This window comes from Sprattus sprattus (genome assembly GCF_963457725.1).
Source record: "Sprattus sprattus genome assembly, chromosome: 13".
In the NCBI taxonomy this organism is placed as follows: Eukaryota; Metazoa; Chordata; class Actinopteri; order Clupeiformes; family Clupeidae; genus Sprattus; species Sprattus sprattus.
In genome coordinates, this window is record NC_137911.1 from 8961025 (window position 1) to 8986024 (window position 25000).

The following is a 25000-nucleotide window of genomic DNA, read 5'->3' on the forward strand; positions in this document are numbered from 1 at the left end:
GATCGGGCTAAATGGATTGTGCTTTTGGATGCTGTTTGGGGGTACTGTGGTGTTATTTATTTATGTGGAGATGTTCCTCGACTGCAAGCCCTGCGAGAATCGTACTTAATTGCAACATATGATGTCAGCCCTTTCCATGGCTCCGCTCCACGTCTGTGACTGTGAGGAATGAGAGCGCGTTGGAAACAGGGCTCATATTATGTGCGGACCTGGCCGTGCTTTTTAGTAGACGGGAATGTTTTATATGCCACCAAGCCGCTAAAGCAGACAGGGTTCTGCATACAAATGCGTAATGTCCTGAGGTTTATGTAAGAGTTGTCAGTTGTGTCTTGCACCACTGGACAGCGAATCTTTATTAGTATGGACCACATGGGAAGTTCAGTGTGTGTGTGTGTGTGTGTGTGTGTGTGTGTGTGTGTGTGTGTGTGTGTGTGAGAGAGAGCGAGAGAGAGTGGATGAGTGTGCCTGAGTAAACGTGTTGTCAGGGGAAACCGTCTGTCGTGGCTCTCCGCTCTGAATGCCTGGTTTCATGCCTTCTGCCCGAGGGAGGGCCGAGTAGCGGCTCGATCCTCACACACCCCACCCCCCTCGGTTGAGGATGTGTGGCATGGGTACAGATGCGAGAAGAGCGAAAGACCGAGAGAGAGAAGGAGAGAAAGAAAGAAAGAAAGTGAGACTGAGAGAAAGTAAACGGGAAGGCTGGGGCCAATGACAGGCAGCCATGTCTGTGTCGGCTGCCACCGGAGTCAGCGGTGACCCTGTGAGGCGCGGCTGCCATAAATATGTATGTGGGCCGCTTCAGCCCCGCTGTTATTAGGAACGAACCTTTAATTAATCATGAAAGGAGGGGAAACGCCGCAGCTTTGTTTCGGCATGGATAAATATTAATGAGAGCCGTGTAGATCGGGGAGAAGGCGGGGGCGGGGGGTGCGTTGAAGAGTGGCTGGACGGATGCCGCTTAAATAACAAGCGTATGTGGCAGCTCGCAGTGGGCGTGTGTGTGTGTACGTGCCTGTGTGTGTATGTGCACGTGTGCAAGGAATACTAATGGTGAGAGGCAGCTTTGTTCCAAACACTCGACTCTGTTCCCACAGCTATACTACTGATTCTCCATCATGTCGGAGGTATGCTTTCTAGCTTAAGGAGAGCGATATGGTTACGTGTACGTTCAAACACACACACACGAGCCTGTACCTTTTTTCACATAAACGCAGATAAACGCATACAAGGATGGATGGACAGAGTTACCCGGTCCAAAACGTTCTGACCTCTACCTTGCTTTAAAGTCATACACTCCCTCACTCTTTGCGTGCACGTCCTTTCAGTGGGGAGGGTTATCTGTACGTCAAGCCCTGACAGGAGAGCTCTCCCGTTGTAAATTCTCCGCTACGTTTAATCACAGCTCGTCCAGAGCCTGGGTTCACATCTGTCAGGGCTGTCCTTTGTTACCTTCCAAGGTTGATGTCTTGGCGAGCAGAGCTTCAGGTAGCCTCACTCTCTGCACTGCACATGTGCATTCCGGGATACAGCCAGGGAGTTGGATTTGCTGTACGCAAAGTATGGCGCTCATCTGCACCAGTTTTCATTTTGAATATTCTTGGCTCAACCAGAAGCTGATTTTCGGAGTAAGATCATGACTGAAATAGCACAGTGCTCATTGGTAGCTAGAGTTCATTTTAATTTAGCAGTGAAGCCGTGCCGTTTTACCACTTAATGCCAATCTGTGATTTATCCATTTAAAATAAGCCTCATCTGCCGGAGGAATAGTCAGATTTTGGGAGAAAATCTAGAGGGATTAGAGCCAAAATGATGAAATTCCGTGGACTGGACTCCCAGGAGGTTTTTTGGAGCTCTCAGAGATTCAGGGTTTGTCAAGGTTTGAGGTGTGTGTCTGTGGGGGTGGGGGTGGGGGGATTGGTGAAGGGGTGGGATACCTCTCTGTGCTTGGCTAACATCTGCTGGGGTGTGATTGAGCCCAAATTGTAGGAATTTTGTGGGCGGTGATTGAAGACAGGGCTTTTTTTTAAGGGGGTGAGGGTGAGACTGAAACAGCTTTGCTAGCCTCTTCGTGACACTTTGGGCGGCCTGAATACAAGATGGAGCGGGTAAAATTGCTTTTAAATTAGACTTGTAGGAGAACTACCTCCCCCTCCCAGATTCTCCTTCTTGGTGTCAGCGGGGGAGAGAGAAAGGGAATGGGGAAAGTGAATATCCAGTCGGAACATCCAATTTGGCTTCGCTGAGAGACAGCGGGGCATGGAGCGAGGGCAGATGCGGCCAGAAGAATGAGTCATTGCCGTATGGTCTGTTCAGCGTGATTTAACGTTGTTACTCCCCTAACTCGCCGACTTACTCATCTGGCCTTTTTGTAGCTGGCCCTCTCGTCAATTTGTTAGCCAGGTCTGTGCCTGTGACTGACTGGTATGTTCCTGTCATCTTTGTGTGTGTGTGTGTGTGTGTGTGTGTGTGTGTGTTTGTGTTTGTGTGGCACTTTTAGTATCTCTTAATCAACAGCTACCATCCAGGCTACATCAGAAACGGAGAGAGACGTTAACCAATACAGCAGTAACCTAGTCCGTTTCTTATAAAGGCCTACTGGTTCGTTTATTGGTGGAGATAGATATCTTTCTACATCTGTGGTGGTGGAGATGGGGCTACTCCATATACATTTTGGACGAGAACAAGCAGAAACATTCGCCGTAAAGCGTGCAAACTCCACCCTTCAGAGCTTCACCGTCTCCACAGGGTCAATGGATACAAAATGTAATCCAATTAATCTAAATGTGATTCAATTACAGTAAACAATGTATGTATGTGTCCAGTGTGTGCGCATGTGTGTGTGCATTTTATGTAGTCGTGTGTGTGTGTGTGTGTGTGTGTGTGTGTTTGTGTGTGTGTGTGTGTGTGTGTGTGTGTGTTCGCTAGTTGTTTCCACAAAATGGCAACTCGGATTTCCTTCCGACAGACAGACAAATGCAGTCCTATCATGTTAAAATAAAATGGCTTTCTCCCATTCCACACCTCTTCAGTCCACTCCACTCCAGACCCGCTGTGACGTTCTAGACCGGAAAATAGGCGAGCAATTCTGTGACAAAACGTCGACCCACTTCCTGGCGAGATTTCGCTCCATTATCGTTATTATTTCTGAGAGCATGATTAAATTGAAAGCGCTTCTGCCACGGCCGCAGGGTGAAGCCAGTCCACGTTGCCCCTTCACTCTCCACACCCAGACAGGAGGCCATCAGGTGGCTGGGGTGATGACGAGGCAGTGTCTCATCTGCGTCGTAGCCGGTTCACTCCGCCAGAGGTTGAAGCCGCCAGGCCGGGGGGTTGGCATTGGGCACTCTGGCACACTGTGACATTTAGATGAGGCTAAGGGCGCACCTGGCAGGGCAGACGCCACCCTCACTGCCACCCCTCCCCTGGAATAAGGGAAGGGGGGGAGCCTCAGAAATGTGACCCAGGAGACCACCATTAGGCCAGGGCTGCCAACTGCAGCCACAGACCCATTCATTCTGGTAGGTTAAGAGAGGGTTCAGCAGCACTTCTTGGCTGAGGATGTTTAGGTGCCTGCGGCTGTGCACTATTGGATGGCTACTCTGATGTGACACACACACGGCACACACAAGACAGTTCTAAGGCTATATTGTCCAAACATTCATGGCTTTTGTTTGTTTATTTTCTCGCATTGTGATATTTGATAGTGTCACAAGCAGGTACTCCGGTCCAATGGTAATAAACGTCATGCAGGTTTTGTCCTTTTACCAGAAACACTTGACTATGGCACAGCATTTCTGAAATTACAAACTGTGCGTAAAGCAATTTTACTCCATCTTTTTTTAGCCCATTTTGTCCTGAAGCATTGTGAGTGAGCATAGTTCGGTTTTGCTCTGGTTTCGGTACTTGGCAGTGTGAAAGCCTGAGGTAACATCTTTTTGCAGACACAGAGATGTCACACGCCGGCTGAAATCAGTTTGTCAGCCATTTTTAATTTGCGTCTGGAGGCTGAATGTGTCACTACTTCTTCTTCTTCCTCTTCTTCTTCTTCTTCTTCTTGAGCACTGCCTCTGACTACCTGCAACCGTGTGTCCTCTGCGTTGGAAGAAAAGGGTATAAATAAAGAGAGAGAGAGATTTGTCGTCGTCAGGAACGCCTTTTCAAGTTGTCTTTCCTTCCATGGCGACCTACGCGTGCACCAGCTCTAATTACTTACTTTCACTCTCGGAGGTGTGAGTAGCATAGTGGCCGTGTTTGGAGATCAGAGCATCTTTTTAGTATTCCGTTTTCATTTTTACCCACTGTGTGTGGCTGTGTAAGTGTGTGTGTGTGTGTGTGTGTGTGTGTGTCCTCGCTATTTCTGCCCCAGATATTGGGAGAACGAGAGGAAAAGGAGGCGAGAGCAGTAATTGCTTTAGATGATACTGGGACTTGATTTTCACCGCTACCCCTGGTTTTTTTTGTAATGTTTTTAGTCTTGTTTCCTGTGGAAGGACAGACATTAGCATAGTATGACCTCGATAGAGGGTCTTTCTGTCTTAATCCCCACACCCCTCCAACCCCCCCGCCTCTTCCTATTTATTTCACTAATCAATTTGAGCAGGAAAAAAGGAACACAGGAGGAGGGGGAAAAAAACCTGGCACCAATGAGACACGTTTGTTCTCCAAATGGATTAGCTCTTTCTGTGGGCCATCTTAAATCTGATTGAAGATGCCTGCTTGAGGTGTTGGGGTGGGCTGGGTTGGGGAGAGGGGGGGGGGGGGGGGCTGACAGGGGGCCCTTTTTTAGTTTTTTTATAACCCCTCCCACCCTTTCCTCGCCCTTGTATTTTCCTGCCAGAGCACCTAACCTTGAGTAGGAAAATCGCTGTGCTGTCGCTTCGAAGAAACATTTGCCTGCCTGCTGTGGTGCTGTCGCCTAGTGCAGTGTTTACAAATGAAGACTGACTTTAAGAGAGAACATAGACACTTGAAAGACAGAACCTGAAAGAAACCTCACTGTCTGGCGCCAATTGAACTACAATATACAGTAACTCTATTTTTTATAGCTTGTGTATTTTTTCACTACAGATGGTTTATTCTTTCTTTTTTGAATGTCACTTCACCGGTAGTTGTTGCTGTGTCAGTAGACGCAGTCTACTGAATATGTTATACCCTTGTGCACGTTGGCCCAGACAGACTCGCCATCCTGGGTTTTGTAGTTTCCGCTACACTCAACACACTGCAAGGAAAGTCGTCATCCGATCGCCAGTCATATTTATCTGGGGAGTCTGTGTCTGTATTTGTGTGTTTCCACATGTTGCACCTCCAACCCATTAGCTCTGACACAGTATGCAGCTGTTAGGAATCCAGGTCAGTCACTCTCATCCAACAAAACAAAACTCCTCCTCTTCCATATTGTTGTTGTATGAGTCCACCCTTTATCGCACATGCTCTACCTTCTCCATCCCACCCTTTCACACCCCCATCACCCACTCCTCCCCCCCCCCCGTCCCATCCCCCTCTCCTCGTCCAGAAACCCCCCATTCATTGATTTTATTCCATTTCATTTCTCTTGGTCGCCACAATCTCTCTGTCATCGCCTGGCCTTATTAGCGGTGGGCTTCTCCCTCTGCCGCTGGCGTCGCCGTCAGGACTGCATTATCTCCCCACCATCCTGTGGCCTTATTACGGCTCGAGCCTGCCGCCTCGCCGGTGTAATGAGTCCAGCCGCCGCCCGCCTGCTTGCCATCTCTCACAACCCTCAATTATAGAAAGGGGAAACAACAGAAAGAAAGAACCCACTCCCCATCCCATCTAGCAAACGAACAAATACACACATTGCTCTGAGATTTGAGCTGAAGAATGCCGCTCCCATTTGTGCGTCCGCCCCCCAACTTGTCAGAAAGAAAGCAAGGGATTGAAAAAAAAAAAGAGATGTAGAGTTCTCTATTTCTGTGGAAAGCCCCCTCCTAGTGTCTATTGCAACAGCTACTTTTGCATTTGAATGACATCCTTGGAAATTACGAATAAATGGTCTGTTTCTCTTTTTTTTGGTTACATTCCCCCCCAGCCATCTTTCTTTTTCCTTGGCCAGAAAAGAGAAAAAACAGCAGGCACCATGAAGTGCTTTTTGTGTGGATTTGGAGTGCGTTAGCTCGACGGCGGCGACTGGAAACTGTCTTGATGGTGATTAATTGCCCTGGAGCCGCACAAGTACAGCAGTGTTGAAGCTGTCGGGGTTCCGCCGTAACTCGAGATGGATCAGCAGACCATACCCCTCCAAACACCCCCCACCCTGGGGCCCGTTCTTGGCCGTAACTTGTTAGACCTGACCCCCCTGTTACCCCGTGCACCCCTCCTTCATACACTCACCCTCTCTTCCCTGAGACCCCCCCGCCCATTATCACTGGTGGACAGGCCAGGATAAACACACCCTTCAGCCTCAATTTGAGCCCATGCTCGTTTCAGCATCTTGCCTGTGCAGCAGTCAGGGTGAGTTTCTCTCTCTGACAGACGGGAACATAACAGCCCAGCTACAGAGCTTATTTATTCAGTTGTGTTCGAGGCTGTGCGTTATATGTTATAATGGCTGGCTGGTGAGTTTGATATCAGAGTGGTCACACGCTCACAGTGTGACACTTCTGATTAATGATGTGGGTACCATCAACAGGAGGGAAATATAGTGTGTGTCCTCTGAGTGAACCCCTGAGGCCTGCCCCCTTTACCATTACATACACATATGCATGCACTCACACTCACACTCACACTCACACTCACACACACACACTCACACTCACACTCACACTCACACACACACACACACACACACACAAGCATGCATAATATGCACATATTATGTGCCAACATGCACAGACGACTGTTGGCACACATAGTCACTTACTTACACACACATATTCATAAAAAATTGCACACATACAGGCGCTTTCCCAAACACAATGCCCTGACCGGACTGAAGCCTACCGCATTGATTTGTGCTGGCAGCTGAGCCTGGTGCCTGTTGGAGGTGGGCCACGGCGTGAGTCACGTAATGTGCTTTGGGCACCCTGAGGGCTAATCACCTCTCTGGCCAGATGGAGATTTAATTTTTCTTTTCTTTTTTCTTCTATTCTTTTCTTCTCTTTTTTTTCTTTTGCTGTCGTGTTTTTGTTTTCTCAAGTGAGCGCGAGCAACACAAAAAGCACTTGGCATCTCCACTCTGCAGGGTGGTCCCGCTTTCGACACACGGGACGCCGGCCCTGTTTGTGTGACTGATGTGCGTGGACAAGCCGTGGTAGCCATTGGGAGCCAACGTGCTCGTAATCTCACAATCACTTACTGACAGGGGCCCTCTGAAACAGGTGTCTGTAGTCTTGAGCCATTCTTGTTCCCTCTGTGAGGTTTTCATTCCACGGCGAGTTTGGATGAATGCCAGACATTCGCCGGTTCCACCGAGACCGATTTGATTCAAGTGTGTCTGTAGTACTCTACCAAGAGGTTTTTTTCTTGGGGGTTGGGGAAATTCCAGAAAGGGTTTCTATTTATTTTCAGGTCACCTTGAGAGTTTCAATCTTTTTCCCTCCCTCTCCTCAGGGAAAACCAGGCTCGACATGAGGTCAACAGGACCTCCCCCGGCAGAGCTCCGGCAGAACCGGGAGAGCTCTCAGGGAGGAAGCCCCTGGACGTGCAGCCAACGCTGGGCGGAACAGCTGAGCCAGGGCCCCCGTCTGGAGCCGAGGCCGCGGAGGGTTCCAGCTCTGTCGCGAGGAAGGCGAACAAGATGCTGCAGGACCTGGGCCGACTGAAGGCTGAGATGCAGACCCTGCTGCAGGTCAGGTTACACACCGCAGAATCCATTCTGACAGGCCAGCTTCAATTACTCACCAGCGATTTACAGCTTTGACAGTTATTTGGAGACCTGATTAATACCTTTTGGTATGCAATTATTTTCACAACCACGTATTGTTAAATATTTTTCCAGAATGTTTGGCACATACAGAAGTGTCAAATATTAGACTATTAGACTGTCTATGGTAAGGCCTTGGTCCAAGATTTGGTTTGGGTTTCATTGCATTGAAACCTCTGATTGACCTTGTGCGGTGTCATGGAAGCAATAAGATCATCCCAAAAGCCTTCTCTCCCTGCTTATAGCGTTGCAGACTTGTCCAGTTAAAAAAATCTAAGCTTTTGAAAGAAGGTCAACCCCCTCCCTTTTAATGTAGTTTATTGTACCGTCAGCCATCGGGATGAATGATGTCCCGCAAGCCTTACGGGAGTGGAAGGTGTGTTGCTACAGCTGTGTGTCCATTTTCAGGTCAGATAGGTGTGTGTGCTCCTTCCCAACACACCCGCACACAGACACACTGGCGCTCGTCTCGGTAGCACAGCTGCCTGTCGATTGCTTTCGCCATCCAATCAGATAGCTGCCAATTGGATGAAACTGGCCATTTTAGGCTGTCCATGTTAGCAGACACTAATCGATCGGGACTTTGCCAGCGAGGAAATCAAGGAGGTGACAGAGCCCCCGCTTTATGCTCCCCCCACCACCTCCCCTCCCCCTCACTCCCCACAATCACCCTCTCCCAGACGGGTATTTCAGGGACCAGAAAACTATTTTCCATCCCTAGTTTTGTCCTCCTCCGCTCCTAATAACTGACAACACTTCTTCATTCTTCGTGAAATGTATTGCTTCCTCTTTCCATTTGTAACCGCCTGTTCACCCCCTCGTACCTACCCCCCTCCCCCTCTCCCTGCCACCCCCATCCCCCCCCAGACACACACCCCACTCCAACAGGCAGAGCATTGAGTTTCCAGGCACGCCTTTGCGGCTGAAAAATTCCATCAGCCAAGAATAATGTGTCACAAGGCAAATGACACATTAGCATATAATTGAGGATGCAGGATTGGAATGCTCTTTGGCCGTCGCTGGTGATGGGTGGGTGGGTGGGTGTGTGTGTGTGTGTGTGTGTGTGTGTGTGTGTGTGTGTGTGTGTGTGTGTGTGAGAGAGAGAGAGAGAGAGAGACATAGAGAGCTAGGAAGCATGTGACACCCTTCTCCTTGTCTACGGTCTCCGTGGTTTAATAGAATATCACTCATCCCTTCTCTCTGATAATAATAAAAAGCTGCCCGTCATCAAGAGAGGGGCCTCACACGGCGCGATGTGGTTGTGGTTTGTCGAAATACTTTATTAAGGAAACCATAAATAACCATTGCCTATCTGAATCATCACAACCCTTTATGTCGTGCGTTGCAACATTAACAGGCCACTGAATGACCTAATGTGTCGCAGAGAGCGCCGAGACCTAATGGGTATTTATGGAGGCTGTTTAATGGTGGTTTTCTAAAAGTGCTGCTGTGAGCATGGCGACTGGGATAAAGTGGCAGTCTGTGATGGTGCTCTCTTCTCGCTTTCTCTCTCTCTGTCTCTCTTGTTCTCTCCTCTCCTCTCACAGGCGCGTGATGCGTTTCCTGTGGCGAGCAGCAGGAGCACCCTCCACTCGGCGCCGGCACCCGCTACCGCCGCCCCTCCCCCGCCCGCCGCTGCCGTCTCCATGGTGCGTTCCCATAGCAACCACTGCCTCTGCAGTGGCAGGTTTACAAGGTTTTTTGTTCTCTCTCCCTCTCTCTTGCTCTCTATCTCCTTCTCCTCCCTTCTTTTTCTCCCCCCACCTCCCTTTCTCTCGCTTTCCTTGCCACTGTGCATTCCGCGCACGGCTGCATCCCCGGCGTGGCACGGACACAATGGCACCACAGCAAGGCTGCGGCTTCAGGCTGCCATCGTCGACGAAGAAACAGCAGCTACCGAGATGAATCAAGCTCCGTTATCGCCACTTCACACCTGTGCGCAGAAACTGCAAACAATAGTGGCTATAAATAGGCCTCGCCTAACTATACTTCACATTGCCATAGTTGTTGTTTTTGTGGTTGCTGTTTTATTTTTCCCACTCAGAGCAGACATTCAGACAGAAGTTCGCTGTCCCGCTGTGCTGTCGTAATTACCACCCCCTCATAGTTTGATTCATCGAGAGATAAGTGTCATCGAAAATAAACTGATGAAGGGGAGGAAAAAGTCACAGTAAACAAAACCAAACAGATTTAGTTGGAGGTCGGACTGAAAATGTGCTTCACCTTTTTGCAGGCCGCCTCATTGGATGAAAAAAAAAAAGTTGCTGCCCCCTCTCCCTCTTTATCCAAATGTCCCCAAGACTCATTTCAGGTCGAGATCAGTTCCATGCTAGTTTTGCAGGACCTTGCTCAGTCTTAAGTTTTTCCTGGAGTATGTGCTGGTTGTTGCACAGACTTTTAAATAAAAGGAAAACCAACCAAAATGCAGTGCAGGTTGAGGTCACCTGGCCCCTCACTGCAAGGTGAAGATGGGTAGTGGCCATATCTCTTTTTTTTGCCCTCTCCATCTCTCTTCCTCCCTCGCTCCACCGCTCCTCTCTCGTACCCAGCATGATGGATTTACGCTCCTCGCTGATAGATTTATATTCGGAGGGAGGATGAAAGAGAGAAACAGCCAAGGACTCACAGCTGCACCCAGCTACGCACACTGGAAAGAAAAGCGCAAGGGGAGAAAAGGAACGAGCAAGCGAACGAATGAACAAAAGCAACGTGTCGTGATTGCCGAACGAATGGAATGGTTAGAGGACGCAGGGGATTAAGATGGATGGACACCCAAACGGGGCTATTACCCTCTGCCATTTTTCTCTCTGTGACTGGCCGTTTCCATCTGTCTCCTCCTCATTCCTTACCATGCTTCACCTTTCTCTTTCTTCTTCCTTTATCTATTTATCTCCCTCTCTAGCTCTGTGTTGCTTGCTTGCTCTGTCCCCTCAGCTTATTTCCTGAAAGGATTGTGATTCTGTCAGGCCACCTACAGTTATCCCCTATTGTTGTGTAGCTCAGGTTTATGTCCTGGTATGATGCTATTTGTTTTTTGTCTGCATATTCTTGTCAAAAAAACTGTCTCTACCCACCCCCCACCTACACACACACACACACACACACACATACAGACACATTCACACAGTTACACCCAGCGAAAGAATATCCCTCTTAATTGAAATCTCTCAGACAATGTCAAAAAAGAGACATCAACCCATTTCACCTGAAGCCTGCCAACCAGCTCTGTCTCTCGCTCTCCACCAGCGGCCTCGGGGGGCTTCGGCTTTGTTCATGCCCACAGCGGTGCCTCACAGCCGGCCCAGTCTGCTGCAGAACAACCCTCCCCCGCCCTCCATGTTCGAGGATGCCGGGCAGGTGCTGAGAGAGGTACGCCATAGCCGGAAGGTTCTGGAAGAGAACCTGGAGGCCATCCTGCGGGCCCGTGATGCAGAGGCCCTGCACTGGCAGCTGGAGGCTCTGGCCAACAACAGGTAGGAGTCGCACATGGGGACAGTGGTAAGACATATGGAGTAACCACTCACTGACCTTGGTGTGTTATTTGTGATCATATCTTAATTTGTTTTTGTTGGTATGGTCTAGTGGTAAAAAAAAATAGCCACTTCTAAGTGCAGTTGTTAGATGACATCACCATACCATCGTCAGTGTATTCCTTTATCAGCTTACATTTTTCATTCTTTGCTGTGTGGATGCGGTACTTTACACTCCTAACAGTGTGCTACAGGGGATTGTCAGCCATATTGTTTTTGTGTGGCACTAAATACAGGATGATGTGGTTAGGCAGAGTGACGGTGAAGAATGCGGCGCAATAGTTTTCTAAATGTCACAGCGTGGGGAAGAGTGCAGCAGTACCTCTAATTTCAGTAGGCTAGTATCTAGCATGTGTCCTTTTCAGTTTCAGACTTAAAATATAAATCCCCTTACAGTGATACAAGTTTACTATTCCAACAAGATTAATATTATCACCTGGGCTGTCTTCCATTTGAGACGTCCTAATGCTATTAGAACTAGTCTCTCGACACAAGTAGTTTGTGTAGACTGCGGCAAGGTGCAGTGTGGCGCACTAGAGTTCGGTCTGGGTCCCGAGCGTGCGTGTATGTGTGTGTATGTGTGTGTATGTGTGTGTATGTGTGTATGTGTGTGTATGTGTACGACGTTGAGTGACAGCGGGCCTCAGAGCACACTCCAGGCAGCAAAGGGCCAAGCCAAACGGAACGCTCAGCGTGATTGGCAGCTGTCAGGGGTGGTCCCTTCATGCCTCCGTGCTGCCGGCACTCTGCTGAACCCAATAAACTCAATGCGAGATGTCAAGTGTGAAGCCAAGGACCGCAGCCCCCAGAGGTCAACACAGCCCAACATCTTCTCTCCACTTATTTATTTGTTTGCTTAATTTACTCGTTTCTTTTTGGAGGCACATTGCAATCCAGGCCAAGGTGCATCTGGAGAGGGGTTGCTGGTTGTTGGGACAGGGTTTGTTTCTCATCCTATTTGCAGTGGTGGAGTGCAGTTTAATGCACACTGCAACTGTCATCACGCCAACTGGAAGGCAATTTATTATATCCATTGTGCTTGTGAGAGAGATTTCATGCATGTTTGGTTCATGTATAAGCGATATGTTAGTATTTTGTGTTTGCATTTATCTTTTGGCCGAATTAAAGTAGCATGATTGGAAGAAGAAATGCCCGTATCAGGAGGAGTGAAATTAGACAGTCCTCACAGAGCGCATCACAAAAACAGACAGCTTAACAATAAAGCCCTTGAAGCCTTCAACTTTCTCGTTAAAACAAAAAAGGCGAAAAGAAAGAGATTTTCCTCTTGAAAAGCTCCTTTGAGGGGAATTGTGACAATCTCTTTTGCAGGCACCAATCCGTCCAGAATTAGAATATAATATGAGGACTGCCAAAGTGACCACAAAGTCTAGCTGTGTGTGCAGGCAATTCAGAAACACTTTTCATGAGAATATATTGTCTCTAGATGACTAATGCCCAAGGAACACGGCCCATTGTCTTCACAAGGGTCCTCGGATATATGTTATGATCTCTCTCTCTCTCTCTACTCTCTCTTTCTCTATCTCTCTCTCTCTCTCTTCTTTCTCTCTCTCTTGATTATATCATATGTTTGTATGCGTTCTGTTTTTTTTTTTTTTAAGAATTTGAAAGAAAATAGCCAGTTTTTCCTTAAAGGGGGGACATTTCTCAGCAGACAAATATCAGCCGGTGCAATAGCAGCATTACAAGAAGTGGGAGAGGAGCAGATTGTGCGGGGTTAACCAGCTGTACTAGCAGGAGGTCAGACTCAATCTCTGCTCTCAGCCCCGTCTCAATGTGACCTTAAATGGGCCCTCTCCGGAGGTGGGAGTGCATAATGGTTTTACGACGCACAGCGCGATCTCTCTCTCCAGCTGGGAAAACTTCTGCGGGGTAGAGAGAAGATGTAAAGAGGTTAAGAGCTACAGTGTCCTTTTCGAGCAACAACAACAAAAAATGAACTGGTTGTTCTTCACTGTCTTAATGAAGGTAGCAGGATAGGATTGTATAACATGGAAGCCATAACTCTGCTCCTTTTTTTTAACTCTTTTTTTTCCCCTCCGGAGGATTATCTGGGAAAAGGATTGTCTTTTAGACCATGCATCATGGTGGCAGTCTGCACTTGGCACCAGTAAATCAGAAGTAGCTTTCTTTAGAATAAATCATACATATTTGGACCTGGGGATGTGAGACATTAATGTCTTCCAATGTAGAGTAGTGTAACAAAATGGCGTGAGGTCGCTTACCCTGGGACGGTGTTTTTAGTAAAAACATGGCACTTGCAGCATGAGCTCGCATGTTTAGTAGTGGAAACTGCTCATAAAACGCAGTATGTGGTAACAATTTGTGGGACCCAACTGGAGGTGTTTCAGAGTTCACATATAAATCCAGATTCTTGCACTCCGTGTGGAGTAGGCAGTAGCCTTAACTGGTTTGAACTCCTTCCACTCAGATGCGCAGATCTTTTTCTTCTCGCCTCGAACGTGAGGCCCTCTCATTCTAATCACCTCCAAAATGGCAGCATTAATCAGCGAGCCTCTCAGTGCATCAGTGGGAAAACATAACAGCATGCTGTTTGATGGCGCTTCCCTCCCGTAATGACTTTGCTCTTTTCTCCGTTCTGGAAAGGTCACTGGGGGGGTGGAATAGGGTTTGCCAGATGCTCACTTGTTTTGTTGGTTTGCATGGCAGCATGGAGTCACTTCAGGAAACACCAGTGAGACGCGAGATGCTAGTTCGTCACGCTCAGTGTAGCCGCCATTGATGGATTTCTTCATTTGGCTGGGTGACATGGCAAAACGAGGCCGGGTTATGATTTTATGCACTCCATCCATTTCACTGAAATATTAATGAAGCCCATTTGCAAGCGTTAAAGTCTCCAACATCCCCCCCCCCCCCTCCACCTAATGTTCCTGGTGTTTCCTCCCTGAAGACTTGTCCCCTCTATATAAAGGCTGTCTTCTCCTATAATCTTAGCCTTAATTACTATGCTGTTGTGCTCAAGGAAAAAAAACTGGAACAGGCTGGAATGTATGTTTCATAATTCATTGGATGGTATGATACTATCACCTGCCACTACCAACATAAACTACAGCCATATGAAGGACTAACTCCAATGCAGGACTAACTCAAAGCCTCCCTCTCCCCATTCATGCTGGTTGGAACTGAAAATAATCACAGAATTCATACAGAAAGGATCAAATGACAAAAGTACAAACTATGTTCAGCCCACTCGTTAGCATGATGTTGCATAACTTCTCATTCGCTGAACACTTTAGCCAGGAATTCTGAATTTATTTTGAATTCCAGCCGTAATTGCAGTCATTAGTGTGGCGAGGCTGATGATTGGTGATTGACCTCTTGCCCCAGCGGTGTTCTTACGTAAGGAGACGAGTGCTTGGCTTGGCTCCCCATCTCATCAAAAGCAATTTTCCATTGTAGAGCTCTTTGTTCCTTTCTTGGGCCCTCTGTCTTCTCAGTCACTTCATTATTTGTGTTTCTGCCAGGCTGCGTTCTCGTCTTCTCTTCAAAGTGTATGAACACTCACTCAAGAAATTACACTTTTCTATTAGTTTTGGTGTGTGTGGGGGATTCTTCGGGTCCCTTTCCCTGCTTTGTGCCAGACTCTCCGCTGGATTTCATTATGGTGATTTGTATAACTTACACTGCTGCTTCTTTTAAAACCTCAAGTTGCAGTCCTTCGTCAAATTCTGTGAGCCATTTATGTTTAAAATGCAAGAAATTGCCTTTTTGACATTTTTCGAGTGCACAATACCACAGTTTCTTCTCATGCACCTCTCGACTGGTTTGTGGGTGTTGGCGCCGGATGAACCGTAAAAAAAGGAAAAGCTCTGAGGTTTGGCACTCGCCAAATAATATCCATCTCCATTGTAGCCCCTCGCTCCCAGGCTAACATGGCCATTTGAATGCTGGAGGATTGTGCTTGTGGATAATGACTGTATTGATGATTCTTCTCATGGACACAATGTCAGAGAGCACAAGCGGATTGGGAGGGTTAATTGAAGGTCACCTTCAGCCCTGAGGATCAATTGTGCTCCATTTTGAATCAAGTGTCTGGAAGCATCATCTGATTAGGCGAGTCCATCTCGCACGGCAGACATACACACAGACACATACACACCGACACACACACACGCACACATATACACTCACACACACACACACACGCTCACCCGCTCACACACTCATACATTCAAAAGTAGCAAAATTGTCCCAAAATCTCAAAGCCAGGGTTTCTGACATAGGTGGGGGTTATATGGGAATTGAGGATAGACGTATTGATGGCCTTTCACTTTCACTGCAATGTGCCTGAAGCGTGAGGGGGAGGGAGAAGAGGAGATGGAGGAGACACTGGCTCGTACGCTGTGGTCTTATCGTGTTGCTGTCACCTTCAGCCTCCCCAAGAGGTTGAAGAGCCATCGAAGCTTATTTTAACCTCTGTTGTATGTGTGTGTGTCTTTGTTTCTCTGTGGATGCCTGTACCCCCCCCCCCCCCCCCCCCCCCCCTCTTTCTCTCTCTCCCTCTCGCCTCTTTCCTCCCTCTATCTTTTTCTCCTCTCATCTGTCTGATTTATGAAGCATATTGAGGGTCACAGGGATAGTCTAATTGGCCAGCAGACAGCCGCCCCATTCTGATTATTTGTGGAGGAGATTCTGCACTGAGGCATATGAATCCTGAAGGGGGCTTCATGGTACTATCTCCCCTCTTGGCAGGGGGAGGATGACTTTGCTTTTTTGTATTGAAGGCTAGGACAGGTTTATTTTCATAGGAGGTCTGGCTTAAAGGAGAACCTTGTGATTGCTCGTAGCTAATGTATGAGCTGCTCATGTGGTTAAATGATTGGTAGCAACCACATGTTTGTTTGTTTGTTTGTTTGTTTTTCGATCCTCCTTGGCCTCTTGCTGAGTAGATGAGTCAATACAATATTAAACTACATTTGGCCATAGAAGACACCACCACATGGAGTTAATTGGTACTTGAATTTTATTAAGTTTTAATACTCTTAAAATCATGCAGCCTTGGCTTTACTCCTTTTTTTCTTTTGAAGCAAGCCGCCAAAGATGCGCTTCCAAGACTTCCCCCTCTTTTCTTGGCCTTCATCAGCTCCTAGATCTTTAGCAAGGGACACATGGGAGCTTTTGCTCCTCATACTCTCCTCCTTGTTCTCTACAGAGCTGCTGGACTTGGGCCTATCGCTTTCCTTCACCTTACTGTTCTTCCCATCTCTCATTTTTGAGCAAATGAAGCCTACATCAGCTCCTAGATCTTTAGCAAGGGACACCTGTGAGCACACAGAGGTTTTGTCCGAGCTGGTGCATGTTTGCAGACTTCTGTCAGACAAAAGGTCACTGGCTGCCAGACTCTTCTCAGACAAGCTCCTCAGTTCAGTACTGGCGATGCTGCTCATGACGCTTTCTGCCGAGGTGTCACGCCTCTGTCTCCTGCTCCTCACAATCTCCTCGTTGCTCTCTGTGAAGCTCCGGGACTTGGGCCTACCCCTTTCCTTTACCTTTTTGTTCTTCCCATCTGTCCTCTTTGAGCGAATGCTGCCTACATCAGTTCCTAGAGCTTTAGCAAGGGACATCTGGGTGCACACAGAGATTTTGTCCAAGCTGGTGCATGTTGGCAGACTACGGTCAGAGAAAAGGTCTTTGGCTGCCAGACTCTTCTTAGAAGAGCTCCTCAGTTCAGTACTGGCGATGCTGCTGATGTCGCTTTCTGCCGAGGTGTCACCCCACTGTCTCCTGCTCCTCACAATCTCCTTGTTGCTCTCTGAGGAGCTGCTGGACTTGGCCCTCCCCCTTTCCTTTATCTTTCTGCTCTTCCCATCTCTCCTTTTTGAGCCAATGCTGCCCATTCCACAAGCCTTATTCCTCTCTTCTTTGCCTACATTAGCTCCGAGCTCTTTAGCAAGGGTCACGTGGGAACAACCAGAGGTTTTGTCCGAGCTGGTGCATGTTTGCAGACTTCTGTCAGACAGAAGGTCACTGGCTGCCAGACTCTTCTCCGACAAGCTCCTCGCTTCAGTATTGCCGATTGTGCTGATGTTGCGTTCTACCGACGTGTCACGCCTCTGTCTCCTGCTCCTCACAATCTCCTCGTTGCCCTCTGCGTACCTCCTGGACTTGGGCCTACCCCTTTCCTTCACCTTCCTGCTTTTTCCATCTCTCCTTTTTGAGCGAGTGCTGCCCAATCCACTGCCCGTTGTCCATGATTGGCCCCCATCATCGGTGGTCTCATCATCCTGCTTCGTCAGGGCACTCATCGTCAAGCTGCAACTCCATTTCTGCATCTCTTTGAAGGCCCTCTCCATCTCATTGTAGGCCTCTGTGATCTGCGCACTATATGCAGCTTTCATTTTCCCCGCTTGCAGCTCAAACAGGTCCTGCATTTGCTCCAGCCTGCGCATGTACTGGGCCTCATGATTCTGAAGTGTCTCGTCTTTCTCCCTCATCCGAACTTCCATCTCCTTGATGGCTTTCTCAGCTTCTTGCAGGAACTCCTCTTGTCGCACCATCATCTCGGCAGACTCGCCATCCCTCATCATCGGTCCTTTGGTTGCTTGGAGGTTTTCGTGATTTTGCCACTCACCAGAAGCCTTCGGAGTCTTTTCACAGACCTCCATCATAATTGGATTATATTCGTCTTTGGTTATTATGGCCCTCGTCTCCAGCATCTGCTCCAGTTTCCCCAGCTTTTGTCTCTGCTGGACTTCTTGACACAAGAACATCGCCTCCCTTTCGCTCATCCAGCGCTCAAGCCTCTTGTTGGCGCTCTCCATCTCCCGCAGTCTCACCTCTTGGCAATGCCCTGTTGCGTCTCTCTCTCGCAGCCTCCCCTCCAGCTCTCTGACCTGCCTCGCCATGGCCTCAACACAGTTTGCCATCCGAGCTCTTTCGTCGCTCCACAAGTCCATCTCTCTCCTCCTCTCGTTTTCTTGGTCAGCCATCTTCCTTCTCCCTCTTGCATCCTCTTCCTCCATTCTCCTGTGGTCTTTCTCTAGTCCTGTGTTCCATCCATCTCCATGACACCGGTTGGCCTGCTTCACTATGCTTCTCATCTCCTCTTTCAGGAGCTCCATGTCATCCCTCAAGTACTGGCGATCTTTCTCTGTCCACTCCATGAGCCAGGACTTGAGAATCATCTCGCGACTGTTGACGTATTTCTTTACCTCCTCACACATTTTGTCTTTTCCCTGGACAGTAGGGAAATTAGATGGAGAAATACATACTTAGTCAGGGTTTGCTCGCAATGCCAACCATACATTTTCATTTCGTTACAAGTGAAAGGTTAAATGTTTTCAGAGGCTTGAATTTTGTGATCATCTCGTTTCAGCACTACACAAACGAGGTTAAACAATGTGTTACCTGGCCAGAATAGTCACAGAAAACATATTATTATTTGAACTATTTAAATGTCAAATTATTTAAAAACATATATTTTAATAGTAATGTTAACTTCCTTGAAGAATTGTCCTCACTATATTAGAACATTATATCTTTTATAGATGGGGGAAGGTGAAGTAGTGATATAGAGATTCTATAACGTTTGCATATAATATTTATACAAGTGACATCCCCAATCATAATTACACAGACTTAAGTCGGGTCAAGACAGGATTAGCTGCATTAATCATTTCCCCTGTTCCCTCCTGCCATGATACTGCTAGAAAATAAGGTTTAAGTGGATGTGGGTAGTAATTCTGCAGCGCAAGGCTAATATTCTTCACAGTAATGTGCCAAGTTTAGGGGCATTTCTGTCAATGAATAATAGCTGTTAAATGTTAGAGATCTGGCTCTTACCAAGAACGATCTGTTCATTTGGTGGCCATCCATCATCACCTCTGAGCATACCAGAAACATGCAGAGCCCTTAATGATACCTTTTAGAATGTCTGTTTCTAATGTCATCTCTTACTTGTGATGTCATCATAGCAATAATTCTTCTATCGCCATGGTTACAGCATTGTTCAGTAGTTGTTACAGTATTAATTCCAAATGTCCAAATGAAGAGAAGCAGTAGGCAGTATTGCAGTAGCCATAGCCTGCAGTTCAAGTGGCTTTAGCATATAAGAAGATTACAGGTGTGGCTTATATTTGCCACAGGCCACATGGACCCTGACCTGAATTTCTGGGAAACTTTTCAAGCATAAAGTTATTACTGTCTAACTTTTAAAGTTCGCCAGTAGTCAGTTTAATTGCTCTTATGGCATTTTACCAGTTGAATACTACATGCTTTTCATATGGAAATACTAGAGGTACTCTTAACCTGCAAGTCTAGCTTTTGCTTTGCAGTATAATCAGCATTTAACATGAACATTTATAGTGTTTTAAAAGAATTGTCAAAATACAGCAAATTTAAATAAATAGTAAAATGCTACATAACCAAAAGTTTATCACATTCTTCACATCTTCATTGCATCAGATTTTTTTGTACTACTTTGTCTGTGAATTGCCTCTACTGCGTGTGTCCAGTATCAAGACTGCTTTTGGAATGTTTCTAGTCACAGTGCAATTCTGCAATCCCATTTATACATTTATAAACATATCAAAAAGACATTTTAAAAAACACTAAAAGGTAATGAAAACATGTAGTCTATTGTGACAATTCGGTAACATCATGAATATAGTATGTTTCTGTAGTATAAACTGCACAAGCCAGATGTAGGGCATTTAATGTCTAGATATTCAAAACCTTTGTTCTCAGTTTTCAGTGAAGAAGCAAATTTCATGGTTATTTGTTAAGAGAATGAACCGAGGTGCAACAAGCAGCTCTGTTTGCATTCTCTCCTCTCCATTGAGCATCATTCATCCCTTTTCCTTTAGTTGCTGTAATAAAACCGCTAACAAGCACGCAAAAATCCATAGTATCTGACATGCATCTTTAAATTTGCATTGTAAACAGTATACAAGTGAGGTTGATATTTTGAACAGTAAGCAGCATTATCATGTCTGTTCAACAGTCCTTAACATCTCATCTGTGTAAGGCTACATTAGAGAATCACTAGAACAGCCTGCAATACTATGGTGGAGTAAACAGTTCAGTAAATACTTAAACCGAATTATGGCACTATGATTAAGAGAAAGGATCCTGAATTTCAGATGTAAACATCCAGAATGCCCTTTATTTTTATCATTTATACAAGCTTTATGTTATATGTCTGTATGATCAATTTAGGAAAACCAAGAGATTGAATAATAAGGTTATTGAATCTTCGGCCAAGGTGAACATTTTAGACTAAAAAATATCAATCAGGGATTGCAATAAAAGTGTGATATTAAATCTGAGTGGCTTTGTAGATGTACAGTAATTTTGCCAGCAGCATACATTCTACATTCTATATAGATAGCAGACAATTAAATCAATCCATCAATACTTTCCCCACAGTCAAGTGAAACCGAGAAAGAGCTTTAGTCTAATACCACTGCTGTATTGTCTTATGAGGAATGATGTCATCCGCTCACTTTGTTTATACTATATTATACCTCCTTTAGTTTTCCTCTGATACGTCGCTGCAAGTGTTTGCTTCTGAATATGGGCTGCTGCTCAGTCATGATGTTCAGAAATGAATAGAAATATAATGATCGCTGCTCTCTGCTAAAGTTAGTAGCTCATTGACCATAGCGTCTGTTTACAGAAGCAGCAGCAGCATTAACACAAGAGGCTTGCCTGCTGATTGGGTGTTGACAGAGTTTAAGTGACAGTGCTGGATTCCTGTGTGCGTGTGTGTGTGTGTGTGTGTGTGTGTGTGTGTGTGTGTGTGTGTGTGTGTGTGTGTGTGTGTGTGTGTGTGTGTGTGTGTGTGTGTGTGTGTGTGTGTGTGTGTGTGTGTGTGTGTGTGTGTGTGTGTGTGTGTGTGTGTGTGTGTGTGTGTGTGTGTGTGTGTGTGTGTGTGTGTGATTTAGTTTAATAGTTCCAGCTAATTCCTCATTGTGTTTTAACTCTGCAGAGGTGCCAATGAGGAGGTGCGTATCAGGAGGACTGTAGATGCTTGGATTAACACCTTAAATAAAGACATCCAGGTGAGCTCCGCAGAATACCCAAACCACCTCTATTTGCTGAGTTGGCCCTTTTTTTTCTCCTCATTTTCTCTTTGTCTCCCACATAAATGAATGCATTTTCAACCAGTTTTAATAGAATGAATAATTATAATATATATGTAAATGAGCCCCCAACAAACTGGTCCCCCAGACCATTTTACCATAGCATTGCAAATCTTTTCAGATGTAATTTATATGTGATTTACTCAACCCGATGGTTAGATAACTGTGGTTCTGTCAACGATTTAATCCCAGCCTTGATTGAAATGGAGAGGTGACGATGTCACTGTAATTTTCTCTTCAGAACAATTCCACATTTTTCACAGTTGAGCCACTCATTTTTGGTATTGTGTGGGCTACCCTCAGGACCTGCCTCTGTTTGGTGTTGAATCATATTTTGTGAATAACTGCCTTGTATAATCCTCCTCCTTGTGTAATCTGCAACCAGATGACCTAAAGAATTTTCTACTCAAAACTCATAAAGCACTTTTGTTGTTGTAATGACTGCCCTAGCAGCCTCCAGACCAACCCTCTGTCACTGGCAGAAAGTTTCTCTTGTGCTGAACTGGCTTTGTTGTTCTCACCAAGGACGAGCTGGAGAGAGAGAATGCAGAGAGGGAGCGCAGCAGAGACGCCACCCAGCAGGCGGGCGGGGAAGGCAAGGCCACAGCCAGCTCCTCTGACCCCCGGCCCAGGGCCAGGAGAGCCCCCCAGACAGCAGCCAGCAGGAGGCCCCTCCACAGAGACACCAGGGGCCGGGAGAACAGGCAGCCGCCCAACAAACAGGGCCTCGCAGGCCCCCCTGCACACACGACCCAGCAGCAGCAGAAGCCTCAGACAGTGAGCTGCGTGTTCCATATGTGCATGAATGCTGTGCATTCTCCATCCCATATCCACAACGGCTATGCTAACATTGACCTCACGCAGCTACAAGAAAATCTTTTGGGATTTTCCTGAGCTCTGCTTGTAACATACATTTTCTTAGTGATGTTTTTGCCTTTGTGTTGACCTACAGACACAACTTGAGCTGTTAAGCACAAATATTTTTTTCTTTTGCTGTTCTCTGCATATAAAAAAAATGCCCTCAGATTGATGTTGACATTGCACATTAATCTTGCAGGCATGGTACCATTTCAAGCTAGAGCTCGAACAGCTCCAAATGTATTACTTTGTCCAACCGCCTTTTAGAATGCACCGTACACCATAGCCTAGCGGCCGCTTTCCGCTAACTGTGAGTGATCTTAGCCATAACTGGATGCAGATACACAACACACACAGTTCTCTTTGCATTGCACTTTAACTCAATGAGGTGTGCAGGGCGGTCATATGTTAGCGGCCGCATTGACTCGCCATAAATAACAAGTGACAGACAAAAGACAGAGCTGCTTATCTTTCTCTCCGGGCAGGCTCCCCTCACTAACAACTGCCCCTGTTGCCAGGCATCTGCTAGAGATGCACCAACTCCCAGCAACCAAGGCATAGCGGTTACTGTGTGTGCAAACTGTTTGATTTGCAGCGGCGCCCTTTAAAAGACGTGCGGCTATCACAAGCAGATGATTAAAAAGAGCCGCATGACGTGTCACTGTGGTCAACATTGCCCTCAAAGCAAGTTCATATTAGGTCCCTCTGTGTATTAAACCCAATCCTGTGTACATAAAAATGTCTATTATTTGGTAACGTTAGCTCTCTTAGTTAATGATATGAAAATGAATGGAACTTTGACTGCACAATAGATGTCGTATACATAAAGCAAAGGCAGTAGCATCATACATTACATGGACAACATTTACTTAAGGCTGTACATTTAAAAGGTAATTTAGGTATGATCTCTAACTCTGCTCACTGTATGGATGGGACAACAGGAACTTTGGGAATTTTATGGAATTAACAGCTGTGACGTCCCCTCAGATTGTGGAGGAGGAGGATGTGAGACTGGACGGAAGGGATGATGAGGAGTACCTGTCCAAGCTCTACGGGAAGGCGCTGTACGAGGGCCAGCGGCGGACTCTGAAGAAAGGCCCTTACCTGCGCTTCAGCTCCCCTTCGCCCCGGTCCAAAGCCCCACGGCCCAAAGTCATCGAGAGTGTCAGAGGTGGGGCGCCTACTTATACCATTATAGGGGGCTCCCCCAGGAGAAACGCTAGGCTCCTCCAAAAGAGAATAAAAAGAGAACTCTTTTAAGGTGGCCAACCTCTGTTCACTCATTCTTTTATCTCTCTCTCTCTCTCTTTCTCTGTCTCTCTCTCATGCTGTCTGTCCTGCTCCAATTCTATCGTCCTCAACCTCATTCCTCCTCTCTGTTCTCATTTCATTTCACATTATCACTCTCCATCTGCCTCTGCCCCATCTCACATATGCTTTTTTCATTTCCACTCCCTCTCTTCCCCGTTCTTTACAAATTCTGTCCCTCTCTCTCTCCCCCCACACTCTATCTTTCTGTTTCTCTCCCTCTCTCTTTTAGGTGTGAAGATGAAGTCCTCTAAGACCCAGACCAGCCTGGCGCCTGACGCAGCCACAGTGGCCTTGGAGCCCCGGTTCCTCTTCACCCCCACTGGGCCTGCAGAGCAGCAGGACCCAGCCTCCCCTATGCAGGGCTACCTCATTCCCATGGCCATCCCCCTGGGTAAGCCCCCCGTCTCCAGTCACGCCATGCCAACTCATGTCCTATGCCAGCCTAGGCTCACAACTTAACTACAGAGGGCGGTCGGATGTAAGCAGGGCATTTAGTGTACACATCCCTAAAGGAGATGTCATATATCATAATATCCATACAGCTTCCTTTTGTTCAACTGACTACTGTGGGCCTGGTGCTAACATCGTTGTCTGCTCTTAGTCCCACTCTCTGCTTTGAGATCTGATGAGTTTAACACGTCTGCAAAAATCATAATGACATCTTTCCTCATAGCATATAGAGCAAGAATGCAACCCATGCAAGAATGCAACCCAACAGTAAAAGAAACACCTGTACATTGTATTACATTAAATGAAATGGATAAGTAAATTAACAAAAGATAATATAATATAAAAAAACCTCTGTCTTGTCAGTCCAAACAGCTGGCTAGGAGAGTTGGCATGACCCTGGCAGCACAGGCTGACTGCTACCATTAAATTACACCCCCCTCCAAACTACCAAACGTTACTAAGTAATACTAAGAAGAGAGAAGTTAATTAGACATTTTAGCTTTGTGAGTTTAAAGTTTAATTATATGGTAGCTGCTAGCTTTTCTCGGTCTCACTTTCATGCAGTCTCTCTCACACACACACACACACACACACTAGAACGCACTCTCACACAGACTTTGCAGTATAATTTAAAGCCCTCACTGCCTTGTTCTTTTTTAATCACATCACAGCTAAGAAGTAGGTCCAGAAAATTAACGCCTTTATTCTCGCTTTCCTTTCTTAAGCTGTAGTCCACGTCTGATTCACCGCCTTATGCCTGGAATAATAAATCTGCTCATTAACTGTAATAACCCCTTATTTCTGTGTTTTATGAAAACACTGGGGGAACTACGTTCATCTTAATAGAT